This window comes from Halichoerus grypus, chromosome 10 (genome assembly GCF_964656455.1).
Source record: "Halichoerus grypus chromosome 10, mHalGry1.hap1.1, whole genome shotgun sequence".
In the NCBI taxonomy this organism is placed as follows: Eukaryota; Metazoa; Chordata; class Mammalia; order Carnivora; family Phocidae; genus Halichoerus; species Halichoerus grypus.
Window position 1 is genome coordinate 92,791,232 of NC_135721.1, and position 26,256 is coordinate 92,817,487.

Consider the following 26,256-nt stretch of genomic DNA (forward strand, 5'->3'; position numbering starts at 1 on the left):
CAAAACAAATCAAGCAAAAACTGACAGAATCAAAGAGAGAAATAGACAATTCAATAAGAATATTTGGTGATCCCAAAATTGCACAACCAATAATGGATAGAACAACTAGACAAGATAAGTGAGAAATAATAGGTTTGAATAATCCTATAAACCAACTAGACCTAACAGACATCTATAGAACACTCCACCCAAACACCAGAATACACATTCTTCTCAAGTGCTCATGGACTGTTCTCCAGGATATACCACAAAAGAAGTTTCAATAAGTTTAAAATGACTAAAATCATACAAAGTATATTCATCAACTGCAATGGAATTAAATTACAAACCAGCAAGAGATGGAAATTTGGAAAATTCACAAATATATGGAAATTAGAATTACTCCTAAGCGAATAATGGGTCAAAAAATAAATCAGAATATAGTTTGATAGGAACAAAACCGAAAACATAATATACTAAAACTTATAGGATGCAGTGAAAACAGTGCTGAGAGAAATGTATAGCTATAAACACATTAAAAAAGAAAAAAATTCAAATTAATAACCCAGGATACCTCCATAAAGAACTAGAAAAAGAAGAGCAAACTAAACCTAAAATGAACAGAAAGAAAAAAAAAAAGATTAGAACTTAAGTAAATAAAATATAGAAAAATAGCAGAGAAAAATCAACAATACCAAAAGTTGATTCTTTGAAAAGATGAAAAAAATTGACAAACTCCAGCTAGACTGACCAAGGAAAAATAGTGCAAGATACAAGATCAATATGTAAAATCTGTTATATTCTTACAGGCTAGAAATTAGCAATCCAGGGGTGCCTGGGTGGCTCAGTCATTAAGCATCTGCCTTCGGCTCAGGTCATGATCCCAGGGTCCTGGGATCGAACCCCACATCAGGCTTTTTACTCTGCTTCTCCCTATCCCACTCCCTCTGCTTGTGTTCCCTCTCTCGCTGTGTCTCTCTGTCCAATAAATAAATAAAATCTTAAAAAAAAAAAAGAAATTAGCAATCCAAAAATGTAACAAACAAAACAATACCATTTACAGAAAGCAAGAAACAAGATGGCAGAGGAGTAGGGGATCTAAATTTCTTCGCGTCCCAGGAATTCAGCTATATAGTTATCAAACCACTCAGAACACCTACAAACTCAATAGGAGATTGAAGAAAAGAATAGCAGCAACTCCAAACAGAAAAGCAACCACTTTCTGGAAGGTAGGACCTGTGGAGAAGTGAATCCCAGGCCCTATTCAGGAAGATAAATGGCAGGGGAGGGGGGCCTCCGTCAGCCAGCTCCCAGCAAGTGATAGAGTAGCGGAGCACAAAATCAAAATTTTTAGAAGTCTGCTCCGCTGAGGGACATCGTTCCAGTGGCTAAGCAGGGGGATGGAACCCTCGCTGGGACAGTGTGGTCTCAGGACCCTTGGGGTCACAGAAAAACTGGGGGTGCCTGAGTGCGGCAGAGCTCTCAGGTATTGGAGCAGGGAAGCTGGCTGACAAGACGGAGCTGAGGAGTGGGCTCTCAGCTCGGGGTTGCCATAAACCATGATCCACGGCACAGTCAGGCCACTGCTCTTCCAGCAGAGACCCAGCAAGCAGCAGATCCAGGGAGACTCCCCTTCCTCCCCCGGGAGGAGCAGCGCGGAAGCTTACCACAGGAATCTGCTGGGTTTGGAGACTCCACACGGGGTCGGGTGCCAGAGATAGAAAAGCTTGGTCCCAGGCCGGGTGAGCATGAAGTGCGGCCAGAGACTGGGGAGACAGGAGTGATTGACTGCTTTTCTCTGGGGGCTCATTGAGGAGTGGGGCCCTGAGTTCTCGGCTCCTCCAGGACGGAGATTAGGAGGCCACCATTTTCACTCTCATCTTTCAAAGTTGTGCGAAAGCTTGCAGGGAACAAAACTCCCGAGAGCAAACCCAAGCAGATTACTTAGCTCGGCCCTCGCAAGGACAGGGCAATTCCACCTCGGGCAAAGACATTTGAGAATCACTGCAACAGGCCCCTCCCACGGAAGATCAGCAAGAATATCCAGCCAAGACCAAGTTTACCGATCAATGAGAACAGCAAAACTCCAGCACTAGGGGAATACAGCACATAGAATTCATGGCTTTTTTTTCCCATGGTCAGACCAATTAGATTTTAAACCAAAGACTATAATAAGAAATGAGGAAGGACACTATATCCTACTTAAAGGGTCTATCCAACAAGAGGATCTAACAATTGTAAATATCTATGCCCCTTACATGGGAGCAGCCAATTATATAAGGCAATTAATAACAAAAGCAAAGAAACACATAGACAACAATACAATAATAGTGGGGGACTTTAACACCCCCCTCACTGAAATGGACAGATCATCTAAGCAAAAGATCAACAAGGTAGTAAAGACTTTAAATAACACACTGGACCAAATGGACTTCACAGACATATTCAGAACATTCCATCCCAAAGCAATGGAATACACATTCTTCTCTAGTGCCCATGGAACATTCTCCAGAATAGATCACATCCTAGGTCATAAATCAGGTCTCAACTGGTACCAAAAGATTGGGATCATTCCTTGCATATTTTCAGACCACTGCTTTGAAACTAGAACTCAATCACAAAAAGAAAGTCAGAAAGAACTCAAATACATGGAGGCTAAAGAGCATCCTACTAAAGAATGAATGGGTCAACCAGGAAATTAAAGAAGAATTAAAAACATTCATGGAAACAAATGAAAATGAAAACACAGCTGTTCAAAATCTTTGGGATGCAGCAAAGGCAGTCCTAAGAGGAAAGTATCTAGCAATAAAAGCCTTTTTCAAGAAACAAGAAAGGTCTCAAATACAGAGCCTAACCCTACATCTAAAGGAGCTGGAGAGAGAACAACAAATAAAGCCTAAACCCAGCAGGAGAAGAGAAATAATAAAGATCAGAGCAAAAATCAATGAAATAGAAACCAAAAGAACAGTGGAACAGATCAACAAGCTAGGAGCTGATTCTTTGAAAGAATTAACAAGATGGATAAACCCCTGGCCAGACTTATCAAAAAGAAAAGAGAAATGACCCAAATAAATAAAATCATGAATGAAAGAGGAGAGATCACAGCCAACACCAAAGAAATACAAACAATTATAAGAACATATTATGAGCAATTCTATGCCAGCAAATTAGATAACCTGGAAGAAATGGATTCATTCCTAGAGATGTATCAACTACCAAAACTGAAATAGGAATAAATAGAAAACCTGAACAGACCTATAACCATTAAGGAAATTGAAGCAGTCATCAAAAATCTCCCAACAAATGAAAGCCCAGGGCCGGATGGCTTCTCAGGGGAATTCTACCAAACATTTCAAGAAGAATTAATACCTATTCTTCTGGAAGTGTTCCAAAAAATAGAAATGGAAGGAAAACTTCCAAACTCGTTTTTTGAGGCCCCATTACCTTGATCCCCAAACCAAAGACCCCATCAAAAAGGAGAATTACAGTCCAATATCCTTGATAAACACGGATGCCAAAATTCTCACCAAAATACTAGCCAATAGGATCCAACAGTACATTAAAAGGATTATTCACCATGACCAAGTGGGATTTATCCCTGGGCTGCAAGGTTGGTTCAACATCCACAAGTCAATCAATGTGATACAATACATTAATAAAAGAAAGAACAAGAACCATATGATCCTCTCAATAGATGCAGAAAAAGCATTTGACAAAGTACAGCATCCTTTCTTGATCAAAACTCTTCAGAGTATAAGTAGAGAGGGTACATACCTCAATATCATAAAAACCATCAATGAGAAACCCACAGCGAATATCATTCTCAATGGGGAAACCTGAGAGCTTTCCCCCTAAGGTCAGGAATGCGGCAGGGATGTCCACTATCACCACTGCTATTCAACATAGTATTAGAAGTCCTAGCCACAGCAATCAGAAAACAAAAAGAAATAAAAGGCATCTGAATTGACAAAGAAGTCAAACTCTCACTCTTTGCAGATGATATGATACTTTATGTGAAAAACCCCAAAGACTCCACTCCAAAACTGCTAGAACTCATATAGGAATTGAGTCAAGGTACCAGTCAAGTGGCAGGATATAAAATCAATGCACAGAAATCAGTGGCATTCCTATACACCAACAACAAGACAGAAGAAAGAGAAATTAAAGAGTCGATCCCATTTACAATTGCACCCAAAACCATAAGATACCTAGGAATGAATCTAACCAAAGAGGCAAACTATCTGTACTCTGAAAACTATAAAATACTCATGAAAGAAATTGAGGAAGACACAAAGAAATGGAAAAACGTTCCGTGCTCATGGATTGGAAGAACAAATATTGTGAAGATGTCAATGCTACCTAGAGCAATCTACACATTCAATGCAATCCCCATCAAAATACCATCCACTTTTTTCAAAGAAATGGAACAAATAATCCTCAAATTTGTATGGAACCAGAAAAGACCCCGAATAGCCAGAGGAATGTTGAAAAAGCAAAGCAAAGCTGACAGCATCACAATTCCGACTTCCAGCTCTATTACAAAGCTGTCATCATCAAGACAGTATGGTACTGGCACAAAAACAGACACATAGATCAATGGAACAGAATAGAGAGCCCAGAAATGGACCCTCAACTCTATGGTCACCTAATCTTCAACAAAGCAGGAAAGAATGTCCAATGGAATAAAGACAGTCTCTTCAACAAATGGTGTTGGGAAGATTGGACAGCCACATGCAGAAGAATGAAACTGGACCATTTCCTTACACCACACACAAAAAGAGACTCCAAATGGTTGAAAGACCTCAATGTGAGACAGGAGTCCATCCAAATCCTAAAGGAGAACACAGGCAGCAACCTCTTTGACCTCAGCCTCAGCAACTTCTTCCTAGAAACATCACCAAAGGCAAGGGAAGCAAGGGCAAAAGGGAACTATTGGGACTTCATCAAGATAAAAGGCTTTTGCACAGCAAAAGAAACAGTCAACAAAACCAAAAGACAACCGACAGAATGGGAGAAGATATTTGCAAATGACATATCAGATAAAGGGCTAGTATCCAAAATCTATAAAGAACTTATTAAACTCAACACCTAAAGAACAAATGATCCAATCAAGAAATGGGCAGAAGACATGAACAGACATTTTTCCAAAGAAGATATACAAATGACCAACAGACACATGAAAAAGTGTTTAACATTGCTCAGCATCAGGGAAATCCAAATCAAAACTTCAATGAGATATCACCTCACACCAGTCAGAATGGCTAAAATTAACAAGTCAGGAAATGACAGATGTTGGCGGGGATGCGGAGAAAGGGGAACCCTCCTACACTGTTGGTGGGAATGCAAGCTGGTGAAGCCACTCTGGAAAACAGTATGGAGGTTCCTCAAAAAGTTGAAAATAGAGCTACCATACGATCCAGCAATTGCACTACTGGGTATTTACCCCAAATATACAAATGTAGGGATCCAAAGGGGTACGTGCACCCCGATGTTTATAGCAGCAATGTCCACAATAGCTGAACTGTGGAAAGAGCCAAGATGTCCATCGACAGCTGAACGGATAAAGAAAAGGTGGTATATATATACAATTGAATATTATGCAGCCATCAAAGAATCAAATCTTGCCATTTGCAATGACGTGGATGGAACTGGAGGGTATTATGCTGAGCAAAATAAGTCAATCAGAGAATGACATGTATCATATGACCTCACTGATATGAGGAATTCTTAATTTCAGGACACAAACTGAGGGCTGCTGGAGTGGTGGGGGGTGGGAAGGATGGGGTGGCTGGGTGGTAGACTTTGGGGAGGGTATGTGCTATGGTGAGCGCTGTGAAGTGTGCAAGACTGTTGAATCACAGATCTGTACCTCTGAAGCAAATAATACATTATATGTTTTAAAAAAAAGAAGAAGAAGAAGATAGCAGGAGGGGAAGAATGAAGGGGGGGAAATTGGATGGGGAGATGAACCATGAGAGTCTATGGACTCTGAAAAACAAACTGAGGGTTCTAGAGGGGAGGGGGGTGGGAGGACGGGTTAGCCTGGTGATGCGTATTAAAGAGGGTACGTTCTGCATGGAGCACTGGGTGTTATATGCAAACAATGAATCATGGAATACTACATCAAAAACTAATGATGTAATGTATGGTGATTAATATAACATAATAAAGAAAACTAATGATGTGATGTATGGTGATTAACATAACATGATAAAAAAATGTTTTTACGAAAGTAAAGGAATGACATCCGAAAGTACAGTTGTAATTGACATCACAGGAGTTTTCCACAGTTACGATTCTGTGTACAATTCTGGGTATGCTTTGCACAGATGACTACGTACAGGTGGACAGATGTCTAGGAAGGAAGGGAGGGGGAAGAAAAGGAGAAAGGGAGGGAGGGAAGGAGGCTTTAGCTTCTCAGATGACTATTAACACAAAAGTAAAATGTTATATTTTGAAGTTGAGAAAAGAAATTCATCAGAAAAGAACAAATATCAAAGCTAATTATCAAGAAGCCAGTTAGTCTTGCATCAACACTAATTTGTAAATTAAAGTTCAAATTTTAAGTAGGAACAATAAAAATATGTGAAAGAAAATGTTAACACACACTCATGCTCTCATATTTCATTAGACAGTAAAGTAGCAAATGGGGAAGCTAATCTGAAATCTCCAAAATAAAATGTACTTGCATATTCACATCTCTTCCATTTGGGACTACTCTCCGCCATGTCAATAACAGATTATCATGCTCCAAAATGTTCGTTTGAAGCTTGGAAATCAAAATAGCTTCAGGAACAAAAGGAATCTCATTCTTCCATCTGGTGACTTTCCTTAGATATGGAGACAAGGGGCTTGAAAATAATTATTTCTCAAGAAAATAAAGATTTTAAAACTCCGCCTTTCCCCAGAAATCTTGACTTTGACATCTACAAATTTAATAACAATAAGAATTGTCATCTTCATTTTACAGAGGAATGAATGAGGTCAGAAATCAAATAGGGAGGTATAATTACTGTCTGATTCCCTTGCCATAATGGACAAGTCGGAAGGGAAGGGAGCACATTTTACCAGCCCAGTCTCTGTGTGGGGAGCTCCTTGGTCTGCAACCTTCTGTGGGCTATCACGTTAAAATCGTTCCTGCCCTCTTACCTCTGATCCCATCCCCTGTCCCTAAGTCTCACCCTTGCAACAATATACCACACAGGCTCCAGCGTCAGGGCCTTAGCACTGCTTCCCCCACTCCTGGGAACTCTCTTCTCCATATATCTTTTGGGCCAACTCACTCACCATCTTCCATTTTTTGTTCAAATGTTACTTTACTAGTGGGTGTCTCCTGACCACACTATTTAAAATTCCAACCAGGGCACCTGGGTGGCTCAGTCATTAAGCGTCTGCCTTCAGCTCAGGTCATGATCCCAGGGTCCTGGGATTGAGTCCCGTATCGGGCTCCCTGCTCAGTGGGGAGTCTGCCTCTCCCTTTGCCCCTCCCCACACTTGTGCTCTCTCTCTCTCACTGAAAATAAATAAATAAATCTTTAAAAAAATAAATAAATAAAATCTCAACCAGCCATCTTCTGCTCCAACCCTGCGCTCGCAGCCTCACTGCCCTGCTCAATTCTTTCACATAGCATATATTCCTTCTTATATATTATATAGTGATGTTTAATAGTGTGTATTTTGTTGTTGTTTTGTTGTTGTTGTTTTTTTGGGGTTTTTTTGTCTTAGTTAGGTTTTCCCTGAAAGCAGAGCAAATATTTGGGCATAGGTCATTTATCTAGAAAGTGATTCTAGGAGTCAGGAAAGAGAATGAGACATGCAAGAAGGGAACATAGTTACGTGGGCCCGACCAAGTACTGCCAAAGACCACAGGAGTTGGAGGGATGTCCCCGAAGCAAGAGACGCTGTGATATTCACTTCCAGGCTCCCCTACCCCAACCCTGGTTGTTCAGGCCACTGCAGTCACTAACATCCTTTTTCTTTTTCTTTTTTTTTTTTTAGATTTTATTTATTTATTTGAGAGAGAGAGCACGTGCAAGCCAGGGAGAGGAACAGAGGGAGAGGGATAAGCTGACTCCATGCTAAGCACAGAGCCCAATGCAGGGCTTGATCCCACAACACTTAGATCAGGACCTGAGCCTAAATCAAGAGTCAGATGCTTAACCAACTGAGCTACCCCGGCGCCCCCATCCTTTCTCTTCTGATAAACCACCCACAGATAGAGCAGTCCCTGAGGGAGAAAGTGGGGAAACATCCTGCAAGCACTTTCTACAAGCCCTTGTCATGGACACTTCCCAGAAGAGGAGGCTGTGCTTGCTTGGACTGTCCTCCCCAGCTGCAGCTGCAGCTGCAGCGGCAATCACGAACGGGCCAAGGGGAGTCATCGGGGGACCCGAGGCATTTGCTAAACTGCTTGTGATCTTAAGTCCTCCATTTGAAGGTAAGATTGTCCAGGACAGACATTTCATAGCCAAGCACCTAGTCTTGTGTCTGTGTCTTGTGTCTGGAACACAGTATTTGCTAAATATCTGCTAAATAAATATTTCTGAATGCCAAATGGACTCCAGGATTACCATAATACACGCAACAAAAGTGTTAATATTGGTATCAAAATGTTGAAAGTAAGCCAAGGTACCAGAGCACCAGGGTACCAGAGCCAAGTGCCCTTGAACAATATCAATCCAGAGCCTAAAAGAGTCCAGTTCCATGGAGCCAATGGTTTGGAGACTGAAAACCTCCGGAGCTGAAGCTGGTCTGACTCCTGCCTTCATACAGGCTGTGGGGCAGGAGGGAGGGGGTTCTGTCAGCCACAGACTGGGGAAAAAGATGATGCTGTTGGTGGTTATTAGCTCATCTACAGATCAGTTACCTTTTAAACCATATTGACTTTAGCCTTTAACTAAGCATTTTTAAAACCGCCTTTGAACCTTTTTTTTCCCCAGACAATAAAACTTCCATAAGACACAATAAGTTACAAGAAAGAAATGTCACACATTGAACCACCCTTGTCTTTGATCACTGCTATTTTAATCTTCCACTCAATGATATTAACATATGCATTTATTATTTTGCTATTTTGGTTGTCTCCCAGTATCACTTTAAATCTTACTTTCACTCAAACACAAGAATGTTCTTTTCAGTGTTTCCAGTGTTAGCAAAGAAAAGAAAGAAAAAACCCTTAAGCCTCCATACAGGCAATACATTAAAAGAGGGATTTGATTCATTTTCGAAGGAGAGGTTTTTGTAGTAGGGAAATGTGACCATCTCAGTTGGCAAATGTTTTCACTGAATTATAGACATCTTCAAAGACAGAGAAATTCCCCCAAACTATTTAAAATCTTCATAACGGACCTCCCACAAATGATAACTTCTTTAAAGTAGAAATTCCCCTAAAGATGTACAAATCTTCAAAAAAGAATACCCCTCAAATGATTAGAACCTTACCAAACTCCATCTGGATTTGAGTTCCAATAATAAGGGTCAGAACCTTGTCCATACCTAGTAAAAAAAAAAAAAATACTGTAAGAAAGCACATTTTTTAGTATTTCCAGATGTAGACGGAACATTTTTCGTTTTGAAATACAATGAGAAAACTTTTTCATGCTATTTTAGCCAAGCAGACAGAGAAAGTTATTTGAAAGTGGTCAGGCCAAAGACACTTTAAAGCAGGTGAGTTTGAATTCAGGATTAGAAACCAATGGTGTGTCCTCTACCCTCTGCTCACATCATTTTTTTAAGCTTATTTTCATTGGTCAGAATATTAGTATCACATAAATGTTGTTTTTGAATTGGGTTTAGCTACAGCACAAAGAGTAAAAAGTCGCTGTAAGACAAGGAGAATCAAAAAGCAACAGTTGAACATGAACAAAAGCAAAAAAAAAAAGGGTATTAAAAGCACTTATCTGTACCCAAGGCACACAGACCCACACCTCCATTGTCTTTTGGTAAATTGGTCACCCATGTTTGTTCAGTGATTCACACATGTTGCAAAGACATTAAAGAAAACCAGCAGCTCCATCTTGCTGCCTCTCGACACATAGGATTTTATGCCCACATGGAACTCTTGATCATCTGTGAGAAAGTGTATAGAGGTCACATTTGCCTGCTGAATGCCCACTCCTCCTGACAGATGCTGCCCCTGCCCCGCCCCCCACTATAAAGGTACCTCAAAGCCTTATCCTATGCAACCCACTTACACTTGGCATCTTTTTCCTCCAAAACACTCCTCAAACAAACACAACTGGAAGTAAGCAGGAGAAAAATGTTCTGTGTACAAACATTCGTACTTGCGTGCCCATGAAAATAATTATTTAGCATCTACATCACTATCATGTTTTGGTGCTGTTTCAGTGTGTTTTGTTGTTGGAGTTTGGAGTTTTAGGGTTTTGTTTTTGTTTTCTCATTGCTATTCATTTCTGTTTTTGTTAGGGCCATAGTCCTACATCTCCTTTCCTCGAGATTGTCACTTTTCAAGCCACTCTAAAAGCACTGGCTGTGCCGAGAACTCAGCACTGCAAAATTGGTGGCCAGGTATTGATTGCAAGGACTTAAAACCCACCACTCAATCCATGTCCTTAATCTGACACTCCTATTAAGATGTCCCGAGGCAGGACTCTTACTGATGCAAATTAATAAAATAGGAGCAAAATTTCTCAGTCCTCCTCCCTGGACAAAACCATTTAGATGAACTAGAGGTCAAATTTCATAGGGACAATTTCTCTGGCTCTTCCCTTTTTCCTTCAGGACTCTAATTCACTCAGGGACCATTTGCTGAACACACAAACCAGCCTAAGGCAGTCAGAAAGCACTCCTAGAGGGGAACAAAATCAAATTCTAAAACGTCAGTGTATCTTCAGACCAGAGGATTGGGTGCACAATGGAGGTGGCACACCTTCAATATACCCAAAACTATTTCCCCAATTCTTCACCATAAACATAAACCTTCACTCCCAGGCTGCCTCAGTTGGTTAGGTGTCTGACTCTCAATTTCAGTTCAGGTCATGATCTCAGGGTCGTGAGATAGAGCACTGCATCAAGGTCTGTGCTTGAGATTCTCTCTTTCCCTCTCCCTCTGCCCCTCCCTCCACTCATGTGTTCTCTCTCTCTCTCTCTAACAAATAAATAAATCTTAAAAAAAAAAAAAAAAAAAACCCTTCACTCCTAAAATGGGAATAATAATAGCAACAACTTCATGTGGTTGTTTGGGATCAAATTAACTAATAACAGTATAGTATTCAGGATTATTCAGAGTACATAGTAAATGATTAAAAATGTTAATTATTTCTACACAACTGTATCCCTCATCCTAGTATTCTGCCTCTTTGCACTTCCCTGGCTCTTCCATCCATCGATAGAACTCTAATTGGTCCCTGTTTTATGGAGTTTTCCCATCACCCCAAAAAGGGGACACTGTTCTCTTTTCCATGGTACTTAAGAATAAGTTTGAATTATGTTATGTTTCATTCACCTTAGACTTGACATCCTTCCATTTTCAAGATTCTTGATGTGGTGCCTTGAGCAAAGTTGAGTCCACGAGTACTTGGACACTGAGCCAATGAAGATGGCTCCTCCCAGCTCAGAAGAGCCAAGTGCTAAGTATTCAGGAGTTTTGAGAGCTGGTAGTAAACACTAGTAGCCTGAAATGAGCCATGTTGCCATAGTAGGAGTATTTACACCATAGAAATTGGCAAATGCTATAAATCAGGATTTTGTTGTTGCTGTTGTTGTCGTCTGGAATTTTTTGAGAAGCAGTTAACAAATACACCACTGGTCCTGACCCTGCCCTGGAGCTCTTCCACCTTGTTCTTCATCTAGTGTCATTCTCCGTTCACCAGCTCTGAGCCTTGCCACCACCCCAGCCCCCAAGCTGATGCATTCCCTGGCAAGTCTGGAGTGGGGCCTCTGGTGTTTTGCCTAGGAGCCAAATAGCATCTCACCCCCAGCCAAGGCCAACCCCTACAAGCAGAGCTAGGAAGTATGAGAAGGAAATGGAGGTGATAATTAAGAGATGGAGGAGGGGTATGCACTCCACCATGGAAGAGAGATCTCTGGAAGCAAGCCTGGGGGAGATGTCCCAAGAACTATGCCAGTGCCCAGCTCTGCTCCCAAAGCTTGAGGCAAGAAGGGTCTCATAAGGCATAAATAAGGGAGCTATTTTCTTGTATCAGACATTTATTTCCCCAATGGTGTGCCCTTTTCTTAGACCCCCATCTCTGGATAAGGACGCCTGTTTTCAAGGAACCAATCAAAGAAAGCCAGACTTGAGCTGAGAAATATAATGGAACATCTCTCTAATGCTCTTTCGGGTCAGTGGGTCTTTGGATAAATTGATTGAACCCTCCACTCGTGAGTCTCACTTTTTTCATCCCCACCCCCTGAATAAGCCAGTGCCTGGAGAAGTCATGCTTCCAGACCCTTCTTTTCCCTCCTTTCCTACAAGAAACACAGGAGTTTTGACAAAGATGACGTGCTCTGTGCTGCAGTGGTGGTTAAGGTTCTCAAGCATTATTAGAACAAAGTGCTATCAAAGCTCCTCCACTGTCTCTATTTGTCTACTCTCAATTTTTTTTGTTTATCTCCAGTTTTGATCAATTATTTGCACAGTTCAAGATATGTGATATTCCCCCTGTTCAAAATCCTGAGGAAGAAAATTTTTAAAACACGAATTAGAGAAGGAACCCAGCCAATTCATCAATGAAGACTTGTCTCCAATTTTCATGTAGGAGGTTAACAGTAGAAAATGGGTTTTGGAAGGGGAATAACCAATTGTTAAATTTTACTGTGTTTTTTTAATATTTTTTTTAACCTATTTTAATTCTTTAACTGAATTGGCCACACCATCAAGTTCAACTTCTCTTTCTTTGTCCAACTCCTCTGTAAATTATAAACTTAATCCGTGGAGTGCAGTGCCTTTCCCGGTTGATTTGTGGCAGACAATATAGCGAAGCAGGTTTGTTATTTGTCTCAGCATCAGATCATTTGTCCATTGCCACCCTGCTGACTGCTGCATGGCCTCCACCAGGCGGGCCAGTTGAGTCCTGTTTGCTGTGAAGACTCTAGTGTTTTCCCTGGCAGAGCCTCTGTGGTTACAGCAGTCCTGGTTCTCATTCCGACATGGGATTTTCAGAAACTATGTGAGCAGGTACATTTTTAGTTACAGAGGTCTGTGCGGCTTTGCAGTTTCCTCAGTATATTTTTGGGCCCTCTGACTAATGGACTAGAGGAGAAACAGAGTCTCTGCCCCCCAACCAGCCTCACAAAGATACCGGTCTTGATTCTGAAGCTGAATTCGACTTGGCACCATGGAGGGCTCCTGTCCAGTAAGAAAGGACCTCTTGGAGGATTTCTTCAGTTTGTTTGTTCTGTAAAACTGACACACCCTAACTTCTTCCCATCCCTCACAGTCCATCTCCCATGCCCCATGTGTTCCTCCAACTGACCCTCTTCCTGAGAGAGCAATTCCAATCATGTCTGGACCCTTGCAGATTAAGCATAATGTTCCCCTATTCTCACATCCATTCAGCCAGGAAATCAAATGAAAGAGTGATCATCAGAAGTTTCCTTGCTTCTAGGCCTGCACTGTAAAGTGAAGGCACACCAAAACATGACTCTTGAATTTGATTTAAATTCAAATTCTAATGGGAAACTAATGGTTTCCCCAAAGTATTCAGGTCCTCAAATGCCGTGTGGAATCTCAGAAGGAATTCAAACAAAATTAGCCTTTATCATATTTATACTTCCACTCTGACACGCTGCTATGCAAAATTTCTTTGGAGGTGGCAAAGCTAAAATCTTGGCCAATTCTGAGATTTCTAACTGTTACTTAGCAAATCAGTGAGAGAGCAAAGTATATATAAGGGTTTGGTTATATATTTGGTTGCAAGTAACAGAAAGCCATCACATTTAATTTATGTCTAAAAGGAGAGCAGGAATTGGAGGGATATCATGTAGCTCACTGCCTGGGTGGAAGACTAGAGAATTAAATGGAAACAAAAAAGAACCCAGAATATGCCTTAGGGAAACTCTAGGCATTGGAACAGCAGGAATTAATTGATCCCCTCATCTGTATGCCTTTGGAGTGAATACATTCCAGCATTGTTTTTCCTGGGTACGTCTCTGTTAGAATCAGCATGCTAGAAGTCAGAGTCTGGCTCAAGTCAGGTTCTTGGCTAGCTCCTTGATTTGTTCTGAGGAGAGCAATGAGCAAGGAGAAGAGCTGGACAAAGGGACTACAGGGACCCCACCTGCTTCCATGGAGCAGGAGGAAGAGGCCTGGATTTTCCCACATTCCAAGAAGACATACCATGGAAGAAGACTAATTCTTCAGAAGGAATTCAGTCAGGGTGTTGTTAAGAAGGGGAAACATGGTGGGCAATCATGACCAAAGTTATTATATGTCCACCAACACTTTCCAGATGCCCTAGCACATAAGTTATATGGAGGGTTAACTCTACTTTATGAAGCATTAGCATCCAATTGCTAGAGCCTGAGGAGAAAAGGGCTCCTATTCTTTCTGCTAAGGCTGTCTGAAGAGACTTCTCTTGTATCCTCTGGGTGATGAACACTGCACTCGCCATTTGCCCAGCATATTGGGAGACAAAATCTGGAACTGTGCTTATACTTTGAACAGAAGAGACACGTAGGAAAAAATAAAACAGAGAAAGCAAGTCAAAGAGCATTAAGAGGCAAATTCAGGGCAGGAATTAGACTGCCCATGTGAGGAATAGTGGGGTGATCCAAAGGGACTTATTGGAGGATATGGAATTAGTGGTACAATTTTTAGGCAAGAAAGAGAGAGAGGCCACAGTGAAGGGAGAGTGTACCATGGCTTGGGGCTAAGATCAAAGGTAGGAATATGACACTGGGGTATGTCATGGCTGCAAGAAGAGTGGCTTTCAGGATTTAGGATTTAGGTTGACCCAATGCTGTGCTATCAACAGGCTACTAGGAAAACTGACCATGGGGCAAGGAGTTACCAGAAATTCAAGCCCCTGCTGAATCAGACAGGAGGTTCAGGTCATTGCATCTCATCAACTGAGGCAAATTAGTGGAGCCCTTTTACTTTACAACTTTATAGGATTTTCAGCCATAGGAATGTAACATACTTTGTTTCCCTGAAGCTGGCTATTTAGGGCAGCTACAATAAAATCATAGTGTGCATCATCATCCCACCCCCCAACCTCCGCCAAAAAGAAAAAAATATATATAATTGCTAATATTACTATTTTGTGCACTGGATGAGCTTCCAAAAACAATAACAATTAATTTTCTTTGGTGGTGTTAGCCAAAAAAGCAGTGAGGTGCCAGGTTTCCATGATCTTCTTAGATCATCTGGCATCCGTGAACAATGGCTGTGAGGAACAAGCCCTTGGAGGCTTGTAAAGTTGTGTTATAACCCCAATGTTAGAGGTTTCATATCTTGGCCATTCCACATCACAGCAGGTAGAAAGCCCAGGGTGGAAAATGTCAGCCTGGATACAAGTTTCCTCCACAGAAATATTGCCTCAACATAGCTGAAATCCTTAGAGATCTTCTCTGTGTAAAGCTTCAAAAACACACCAGGCTTGGCTTCAGATGCCTTTTTGACGCGACTCCAGACATATTTAAGAAATGGGTCTAATTTTGAAGGATATATTTGGGCAGCCAACCAAGGCCTAAAAGTGGAATAAGCTTTCCTGATTTTATGTAAAAAGAATATAAAAAAAAATAAATGTGGCCAAAACTTGGAAATTTCTGAAGGCATTTACACTGATCTTCTGTCAGTTTTTAGGAAGTTTAAGGCAGAATGAGAGAGATGAACATGCTATATGACTAGGGGTGGGAACCCTTCTCAGTTATTTTGAGACCACTGCTAAAAGAGGATCCTAAGTGTGATGGACACAACTTATCTTTCCTTCCACGATTTTTTAAACCCTTTAAAAATGTCCCTTTAAAAATTCACATTAGCATTCAAGTTTGCCAGCAAACAGTAAGATAGCCTCATCATGCTTCCCGAAATGAGAAGCTAATGTCACATTTTTTCTAAGCTTATTTCTTCCTAGTTATCTTTTCTAAACAGAGTGCTGACAAGATAAGAGAGTTAGCTGGTTGGATGATGGTCAAGTATTAAAAAGGGAAAATTGTCTCAATAAAGTTGTCTTAAAAAAATAACTACAGCAAAAACAAAGAATGAAAAATGACAGTCACTCCATTGAGCACCTCTATGGAAAAGAACAATGCTGGACATTGGAAGGAATTTTAAAAGCAAGTACTTGAAAGGAGCTTAAATATGTATTGTAAAACAGTGTGTGTGTATGTGTGTGTGTGTGTGTGTGTGTGTGTAAAAACATGAATGACAAGTACCAAATGCAAGGCAATGATTGCTACCATTTGTTGAGTGTACCAAGGGGTAGGTTCTACTTTACATACATTAGCTGTTTATGGCACTTGCTGGCTGTCAGTCCTCCATCCACACTCCCACAGCACTGGGTCCCCATGTGTGTCAACCCACCTTACTGAGAGCACCTACAGTTCTCCACTAAATGCTTCCTCTGGCTGCAGCAACATGTTCAAGCCCTCACTGAAGAGTTTGTATGGACAGAGTTAACACCCCTGGGAGCAGTCCTTAGCCAATAATAAACAAGAATTGGTACATAAAAATAAAAAATAAAACTAAAAATAAACTTGCCTAGCCTTTGCTTTCTGTCTCCAAGAGGGAGATCACTCCATAATGGAAGTTTATAAGATTTATCAAAGAGATCCTTATTAGTGACCTTTTAGAACAACAATTTTCTTCCTAGCACTTACCCACTGCAGTTAGATAGAGTTGCTTCTGTAGTTATTTATTATCTGTTTCCCCCACTTGACAATGCCACCAAGGGTCCAGAGTGGATTCCTTCCACTCTGCTTGTCAGCAGTGATCCTACACCTGCATACCATGTCCTCACCTCACATGACAGCTTCCCAAGCAGGAAAGAAAGAGGAAACAAAAGGCTTTCTCTTCCCACACTTCTGTCTCTTTGAGAGAAGCAGTATTTCCTAGAATCTCCCAGAAGACTTTCTCTTAAGTGCCATTAGCCAGAATTAGATGACCTATGGTCATCCCACCAAAAGTTCTACTGACAAAGTAGAATAAGGTACCATGATTGTTTTAGACCAGCCTTGGGCTGTAGAATTTTCTATAATGATGAAACTAGTCCATATCTGCGTGCTCCAATATGGTAGCCACTAGCCACATGTGTCGTCAGTTAAGCACTTGAAATGGGTTAGTGTGACTAAAAACTAATTTTTTTTTTTTTTTAAGTAGGCTCCACACCTAGCATGGAGCCCAACTTGGGGCTTGAATTCATGACCCTGAGATCAAGACCTGAGCTGAGATCAAGAGTCAGACACTTAACCCACTAAGCCAAGATGCCCCAGAACTGAAATTTTAATTCTGTTTACCTTTTATTAGTTTAAATTTAAATGACCCCACATGACAATGTGTTGAACAATGTAGGTTTAGATAAATCACAATTTATCCCCTCTCATATTGGGGTTACATTAGCAAAAAGCAAGAGAGGAGAGCATGGCTACTGGATAGAGAACCAATTGTGTCTGCCCTAACTCACCATTTGTTTATGTCTTAAATCTTATTTATTTGCTTTTATATATAACAAAAAAAATAATAAGGCAACACTTTAAATACCCTAAGTTTGAGAACACTGCACTCTTCTATATTCCCAGAAACAGAACCAAGCTAAGTCACAGTACCACAGGAAAGACGTGGTAAAGTGTTCACTTTTCCATTCAACCTGCAGCTGAATCTGGGGCAATCTATTAAATGTTGCTTGGTGAGAAATGCCTGATCCATGTGCAACTGAACAGTCATCCTCAACATGAGAAGTGGGTACAGTCGAATGTTGGAGAGGTAAAAATAATCATGGATTAGAGGATTCAAGTCTCATTTAACAGTGTTTGTTTCAGCCAAACCATACATGTGTGAGGCTCTGACTGTTTAATGGATGTTGGCTTCATCTTCTGCTCTTGCCTATCAGGATCACCCATCCTTGCTATGGAGCATGTGGGACCATTTCTGGCAGTGATGCCAATCAGAGATGAGGATGAGCACTCCCCTAGGGAAACCTGTGGGTCTAACTATTGGCTTTCATTGTTACCACCTAAGTTAGAATCCCTGTGTGAGGCATCAAGGTTCAGTAATAGCTGGAATTACTCTTCCCATCTAGAAGGATAGCATGTGAGGCAGGTTAGATTCCTGAAAGCAGGTAGTAAGAGTTTTGAATGTAAAATGTTACCAGGGGTCAACACCTGTGAAAGTACGGGAGAGAAAGCAGGATGAGTCAGAGGAAAAAGTCAAACTGTGGTACAGGCGTGACAAAGCTTGACCTCCAGTTGTCATGCATGAGGCAGAAATTGCCAGACTTTTATTCTCTTTTTTCGCACTGAGAAAAACATGAATTCCATCAAGGCTGCCCTCTGTAGCTGAGGCAGACCCTGTAGGTGCTGGCAGCCCTGTTACGCACACATCCACAGCTGGAAGCAAGTCCTTGAAGGGGATTCTGGGCAGCACATCAATGTGTCTGCTACATATGGCTAGGATAAGTCTTGTAGGCATCTCAGTGGAAGTGTAAGCACAAAACAGCAATTTTCTGAACAGTTAATGAAGTCATATTTTTGGCTAAAATTCAATACATTTGACCAAACTGCCCACTCTTCTAGGTAGGTCTGGAAACCACTCTATGTTATCACCCTAGAAGGCAGTCAGGTTTGAGGCTTGATTTTTGTTGTTGTTATTGTTGTTTTAACTTCTGATGTGCTGTGTGTTTGTTTGTTTGTTTTTAGCTGCACTCATGTTCCATGTTGTAAATCTGCATCATTGAACAGAAAAAATGGCATACTGATTTAACTGCTTTTCTCCATTCGACTTTCAGGAATCCTTTAAAGAAATGTGACCCAATTTTTGGTCTTTTTTTTTTTTTTTTTCCAATTGTTCTTTTCCCTGGGCTGTTTTTTATATGCACAAACCACATACTCTCTGCTGAGTGCAACTGACTTCTTTGGAAAACGTATCAATTATAGTAAGTGTATGATGATTTGCCAAATGTGCAGTAAAATAACTTTTTTTTTCAAAATATTGTTCTGAGAAAAACTTATCAGTAGCAATTCTCCTACAAAGAAGCATTCAATAAATAAGAACACCTCATGAATGCTCATGAGGAAGGAGAAACATAGCTCTGATGCCTCCTATTGACTTCCGCTGTGCAAAGCGCTTTTGTGTTTCACTGCATTTTAGTCCTGCAGCAGCTAATCGGGTGGGAAAATTGGAAAGAACAACCTGATCTTAAAGATTAGATGTCTCCCTAAGAGCGATTGAGTGACTTATCAAAGACCACCCCACCCAAAAATTACAGAGCAGTCTCTCAATTCAAGTTCTCCTAATAAAGCAAAGACTGCAGATGTGCATTTGAAGGACACATTTATCCATATTAAAATCTGTGCCTGCTGGCCCCAGCCAGTGGATGTGTTTGCCAGGAACTATGATCATAAACAAAGAAAAAGAAGTGGGAAATGAGGAAAGCTAGGGAAGCACTGTCTATGGAGTGCCCGATGCAAAATGTAGAGGATTTTCTGTGTGTCTCACCTAACTAAATCTTCCTACACCAGGACCAAGTGATGGAGCACTGCTACACCCATTTCACAGATGGAGAGATCAGAACTTAGAAAATGTAAATATCTTACTAAGAGCAATCAGCTCTCAAAAGTGGTGGAACTAGCAATTCAACTCCTTGGTGTCTGACTTCAAATTTCTGGCATTCTCCAGTTCTCTCTCCCCCTCCCTCCCCTCCCCACCACCTCTCCCACTACTCTCTCCATCACTGCTTTTCACCTTGGAAGAATCAGTGCTATTATCACAAAGAATTCTAATATTCTGCAACTACCCTGAGTTTTGTTGTTGTTGTTGTTGTTAATAAAAAAGAGTTATAAGAGAAAATAACGGAAATTGTCTTGGATGCACTAAACTCAAAATTAGCAGTTTTCCCCCAAAATTATGTTTCAGAAGGAAAGAAAATCAACTTTCCAAATGGGTTCCAGTTGTAACTAAAAGTCATCTAGAGTTTTGCCCTGAACTTTTGAACTATTTCAGACCTTTGTGCCCTTCGAAGCCCTCAGGTTTGTGATGTGGCCATTCATTCCCTATGAGGTAATTGGGTCACTGAGCAGGGGTAAGACTGAGGGTTGAGTGTGGCAAGAATCTCACTGTAAGCTTTGACATGTCTGACCCCTGTCGTCTTCATCTTTGCTCCAGCCACCATCTGACAACTCACTGATCTTTATACACAGATCCATGCTCTAGATCCGGAATCCTTCACTGTCCTCACTGTAATGAGAAAATGCACCAAAGTTTCGATGACTGTAGGATCTGGGGTTTCTCAGTGTTAAAGGTTAGTTCAGCCATTTCAGAACTCAATTACAGTTTGCTCCACATAAAAAGAAAAAAAAAATGTGACATCAGCTTTTGACCTCTTGCAATTTTTATTTTATCTAGAAAGAATTAATAGTAATAGAAAGGAACAATATTTATGTGTTCCTACTATGTCCTCAGAACCATGCCAGACAATTTTAATAATTTCTCTAATCCTTATAATAACTTGAGTAATGGATTCAATTGATCTCATTTTGCTGAGGAGAAACAAAAGCACAAGCAGACTTTGGGAGGCCCAGGGTAAGGTGGGGGCCAAAACCATGGACTCTGCAGCCAGACTGGATTCACCCCCATCTTCCACCTACTAGCTGGATCATGGACCTGTTACTTAATCTCTCGTGGCCTCAGTTTTTTAAAGCTGTAAAATGGGGATAGTTCCAACCTCATAATCCTATCGTGAGGAGCCAGAACGTGAACCTATGTCAGCCTATGTAAAATGTTTATTAAACTATTATATAATCTATATAGTTATATATAACTATATAAAATGTATATTTTATAAGATATATATATAGAGAGAGAGAGAGAGAGAAATAGAGAAAATATATGAAATATATGAGGTGGGGAAGAAGAGTACATAATTTATAAGTATAGAATTATGACCTCGAGAAAGGCAAAGATTTCTTAACAGGACACAAAGAGCAGCAAGCATGAAGGAAAACTTGTATAAACTATACTACATCAAAATTAAGAACTTCCGTTCACTGGAAAGCATCACTATGAGATTGAAAAGGCAAGCCACAATGCAGGAGAGGCTATTACGGTACATACATCTGACAGAGGACTTGCCGGAATATATAAAGAATGCCTACAAATCAATAAGAAAAATCCAAAAAGCCCAATAGGAAAATGGTCAAGAAACTTGAACTGACACTTCACAAAAGAGAACTCCCAAACGGCTAATAAGCACATGAAAAAATTCTCAGTATCATTATTCATTGGGTAAATGCAGGATGCGAGGGCAATCCGGCTACAACATCTATCACCCCACTGATGACCAGGGTTGATTCAGCTGATCTGGCTGGTTAGGCGAGTGTTCCCTTCCTCCCTCACCACTCCATGTGCATCCCTCCTGAAGCTGCACTCTCAGTAGAAGGAAATGACCTTCCCTGATAGAGGAGGACCATTCTTCAGTCAAGGGTATATGAGTAGCTACTCTCCTCTGAAAGAACCTCCAAACAGGCTCTCAAGATCCATCAGGTAAATGCAAATTAAAACTATAACATGATAACAATAGATATCAACCAGAATGGTTTGAATGACTAAAATGAAAAAAACAGACCAACTAGATGTTGGCAAGCATGAGGAGCAAGTACAACACCAATATTCTTTTGAGAGCTGTAAATAGAGAGCCACCATTTAGAAAATAATGGTGCATTTATGACCCCAAAAAAGAGTTTAAATGGCTACTGTCTGACCACCCACCAGATAGAAGCAAGTTTATATTGGAAATGTGAATACAATAATTCTCAGGGCCCAGAAAATAAACACACAGTGAGTCATGCTAAAATCTATAATGTCTCCACAATATGAATGAGTCTCTCACCCATTCCTGTGCTAGAAGAACCAACTGCTTGTCTCCTACTTCGTCTTCAACCCTCTTGACAATGCACAGAAATGACCAGGTTGGTATTTCATCAAGGCATACAAGGAGGAGAGTGGATGCAATACAGTGTTTGTAGAGCAGAAATTTCTGATTGACCTTTAGAGAGCAGGCAGTCATCTAAGAAGTGACTTCAGATTCCTATCCGAGGATTCTTCTATCTAGAGGCCATCTTTTGTGGTGCTCCATTTCTGTGTTACCGGTTCCACGAAAGAGACAAGATCCTGCATAATAAGGTGCTTTTGAGATTTTGAGAAACTAAGCTGCTTTAAAAAAAAAAAAAAGATTTTATTTATTTATTTGACAGAGAGAGATACAGCGAGAGAGAGAACACAAGCAGGGGGAGTGGGAGAGGCAGAAGCAGGCTTCCCACGGACGGAGCAGAGAGCCCAATGCGGGGCTTGATCCCAGGACCCTGGATCATGACCTGAGCCGGAGGCAGACGCTTAACGACTGAGCCACCCAGGCGCCCCGTAAGCTGCTTTTAGTGGCATTCAAGACAGAACTGTGTTAGACTGAATTGTGTTTTGTGGACTTACGGTATTTTCTCGTTCTGTGCACTCCGGGTCCTCTAAAAAAGAATATGAGATTGGACATGAGGGAGATGCATTGAAGAATTTCTTATGAAATTAGATGGGAGGCAGTCAAAGGGATGGGACTTGGGAAGGTGGGAGGAAAAGCTTCAGACTGCAATTCTGAGAAAGTCTTAGCTGGGGTAACCGGCAGTCCCCAAGCAGAGGTTGCCAATACAGAGTCTCACATTGGCAGCAATGGGCTGGTTCTAGCAGCCCTGCAGTGCTCATTCATTGTCTGGGACCAGTGTGGGGAGAGCATCAATGTGACAGTGGATCTGAAGGCGTGGCTGCCGAGACTGTCAATCAACTATGCTCCCTAGAGCAGATTGCTTCCAATGAAGAATTCAGTGGTGCCCCTCCATGGCTGACACACATTCTGTTTCTTAATGAGAGCTGAAGAATGTAGCAATAATAATCGCAGTAGTTACTAACATTTTGAGTACTTATCTTATGCCAGACACTTTTCTAAGTACCTTACATACCAACAAATTGTTAACTAGGAATGGAGGAGAAGGAGTTAACAATTCTAATGACCTTGTATGTGCCAGGCACTGTGCTAGGTACTTTATCTGTGCCCTCTTATTGTGAAGGTCAAGAAATATTGGTTGAAGCACCAGTCTTACCATTAATTTATTGTTTCATCTTGGACATGCCCCAGGTACCTCTAGATCTCTGTTAAAAAAATATCTCAGAGGGGCACCTGGGTGGCTCAGTTGGTTAAGTGATTGACTTCTAATTTTGGCTTAGGTCATGATCTTAGGGTCGTGGGCTTGAGCTCCACGTTAGGGCTCCATGCTCAGCCGGGAGTCTGCTTGAGATTCTCTCTCCCTCTCCCTCTCCCTTTGCCCCTCCCCCTGCTTGCTATCACTCTCAAATAAATAAATCTTTTAAAAAAAATCTCAGAGATTCTTATTGCAGGCTTTTCAGTTCCTTTGCAATTTGTGATTATATCTTCACTTATTTGTCTGTGATGTCTGTCTCCCTCACTGTAAATCTAATGAAGGTGACGAATTTTTGTTTTATTTATCAGCATATCTCTAGTGCTTGCACAGTGCCTATCCATAAGTTATAAATAAATATGAGTTAAATTAGTGAATAAACCTTTCATAGGCTACTCCTTGTCAATTACCCCAGAAAATCTGATTCCCATCACCCTAGAAATAAAATGTCTAGTTTTTTGTGTGTGTTATAAACATTTATATGTCTATAAGCATTTAATTATTTCAGTTATGGTAGTTTCAAAAAATAAAATTATGGTCTCGATGTCATGAGTAAGCTTTATTGTAAAATCTCAATAATTTTGAATATTCTAATTTCCACTTTTGATCTTATCCTTCCTCCCATTGATAACATATATAGTCTGTTGAGACACACTAAATCACACGACTCCTGAGTATGGTGAACACAAATCTCAGAATTTCTGGAGCACAATCAATTCTCAATATTCCCTCTATTGTCTTTTTCTGGCAGATATACTCATAAATTATAAACAAAACATTCTTTGGCAGACCAGTTCCCAATTTTTGATTCAGAAAATATGGTCACCAGATTCTCAAAACTTCTGGAAGCTTTTCTTAGGAATTGTTTAGGGGAACTTTGGGTTTGTGGTGAGCAGTTTGCCTGAAAATAAATCTAAGTGTCACAGTACCTATTTCCATGTGTCAACAGCCCATTCCCCTAAATCTTTGACAGTCTCTGTGCCTCCTGCTTGACCCTTTCCCACCTTCCCACCTGCTCACCCTCTTGACCTGCCAGGATCCCATCCTTTACCTTGCTTTGAGGAGTTAGTCTTCCCTACCCCTCCTCTGTGGCACTGTAATCAAAAGAGTGTTATATGACTTCACATCGTTTGTAACCCTTTTCCACAGAACTTGGGGAAAAGGTTTATGCTAGATTTTTAAAGGTTGTCTTAAATTACATTCCCCAAGAGGCAGACCTTGAGACAAAAGGCTTTTTTGGGAGATAATCCCAAGCAGTACTAGATGAAATGGGGGATTAAGGAAGGGAGACAGGACAGGGATGGAAGCCAATAAGTGGGGATGGTAAATAAGCAGACAACCTCTGTGGGCAACTGGGGCTCAATCTCTTTGGAATCCTCTTGGAGAGGGTCTAGAACATGCTTCTGTGCTGTCCCACTGAGGGGCAAGGGAGCTGCATCTTTGATCCACCAATTCCTATCTGAGATTGGTTGTGAGTTCATCCTGGGGGCTTTCCTCATCCCCAAAATGCCAGCCTGCACCCAACACCATGCAAGCAAAGTATGCTCCTGTGGCTCAAGAAAGCCTTCGAACAATGAGCCATGGGTGCTTTCATTAAGAAGCCCTTCAGTACATGAACAGGAACCAACAGGGTCTACCACAAAGACTAGAGATACCTAAGAGCTGGGGGTATCATGAACTTCTGCCTGGCCTGAAAACTTATGCGCCAACCTCATTCCAGTTCGATCTTAACTAATGTAACCTCTTAGCCCACATTGACTGTTCCTCACAGAACATTTTCTCTGCTCTAGAAAGAAACTCCCTGCCCTGGTTCATCCACAGAGCCTTATGCTAATAAGGAAGAGCTCAGGAAACCGAGTACATAAGCAAAGAGTGGATTTCCATTGTGACTGGACCACATGTGTCTGCTATGGTAGAGGCAGTCTGGTCACCACAACTGTGTATCATGTGCTGGACAATTGCTTTTCAACATTTATTGGATGTGACAATGTATGAGGTGTGGTCCTAGCCCAGGGAACTTAAAATCTAAATAAACCTCTAACTGTCTTTGATGTATGGTATTTTCCTTTCTTTTCATTCAGTGGTTCTTGGCGGCAGGTGCTGACATTTTTATTATTCACACATACGTCTCCAGGATACCACCTCACCAGAACACTCCAAATTTATGCAGGAACTTTCTTCCAAGGAGGCCAAGCTCTTCTAAATAAACTATCTCTATCATCACGGGATTTCAAATGCAAGGAAATCCCCACGTGAAGGAAAAGGGGGGAAAACATGTTTCCCTCCTGTCATACCTAGAAAAACCAAGGACCCCCATGGGATGTGGCTTTCACAAAGGCTCTTTGCTATATGGGAGCAAGAGGCCTCAGTCTTCACATCTATAAAATAGGCAAGATAGCAATAAGAACAACTGTGTATATGTCCATGAGAGGAATAAATGAGATAGCTTGTGTGCCTGATACAGGGCCAGGATACAGTACATGAGTCATAATCAAAAAGCTATAGAGATTCAACTCTGAACCAACTTCTCTATAATGTGCAATTCACCATAACATCTGGATAAAGTAGGAAAAATGAATTCAAGGACTGGCCCCAGTGTCCACCATCTCGGGAACCACGGCATGTCCCTGAGCCTCATGCTTCTCACTGGAGAAATTATCCCCAAATGAGGATGACGATGTCTCCCTAGCATCCCTTTTGCAGGGTGCTGTAGTGAGGCGTGAAAAAAATGATATCTTTTGTGGTAGGTGGGGCTACGGTTTATAGTCCTTCACTCCTCCTTCTGCCATATGATTTGGTGGCCTGTCCATCAGTGGTCAGATTGGCCAAGTGACTAGTTTTGACTAATGGGAGACAGGCAGAAGTGACACACACCAAGGCCATAATGTGCTGTGTGGTTGGACTTGGCTTCTTATGAGACTT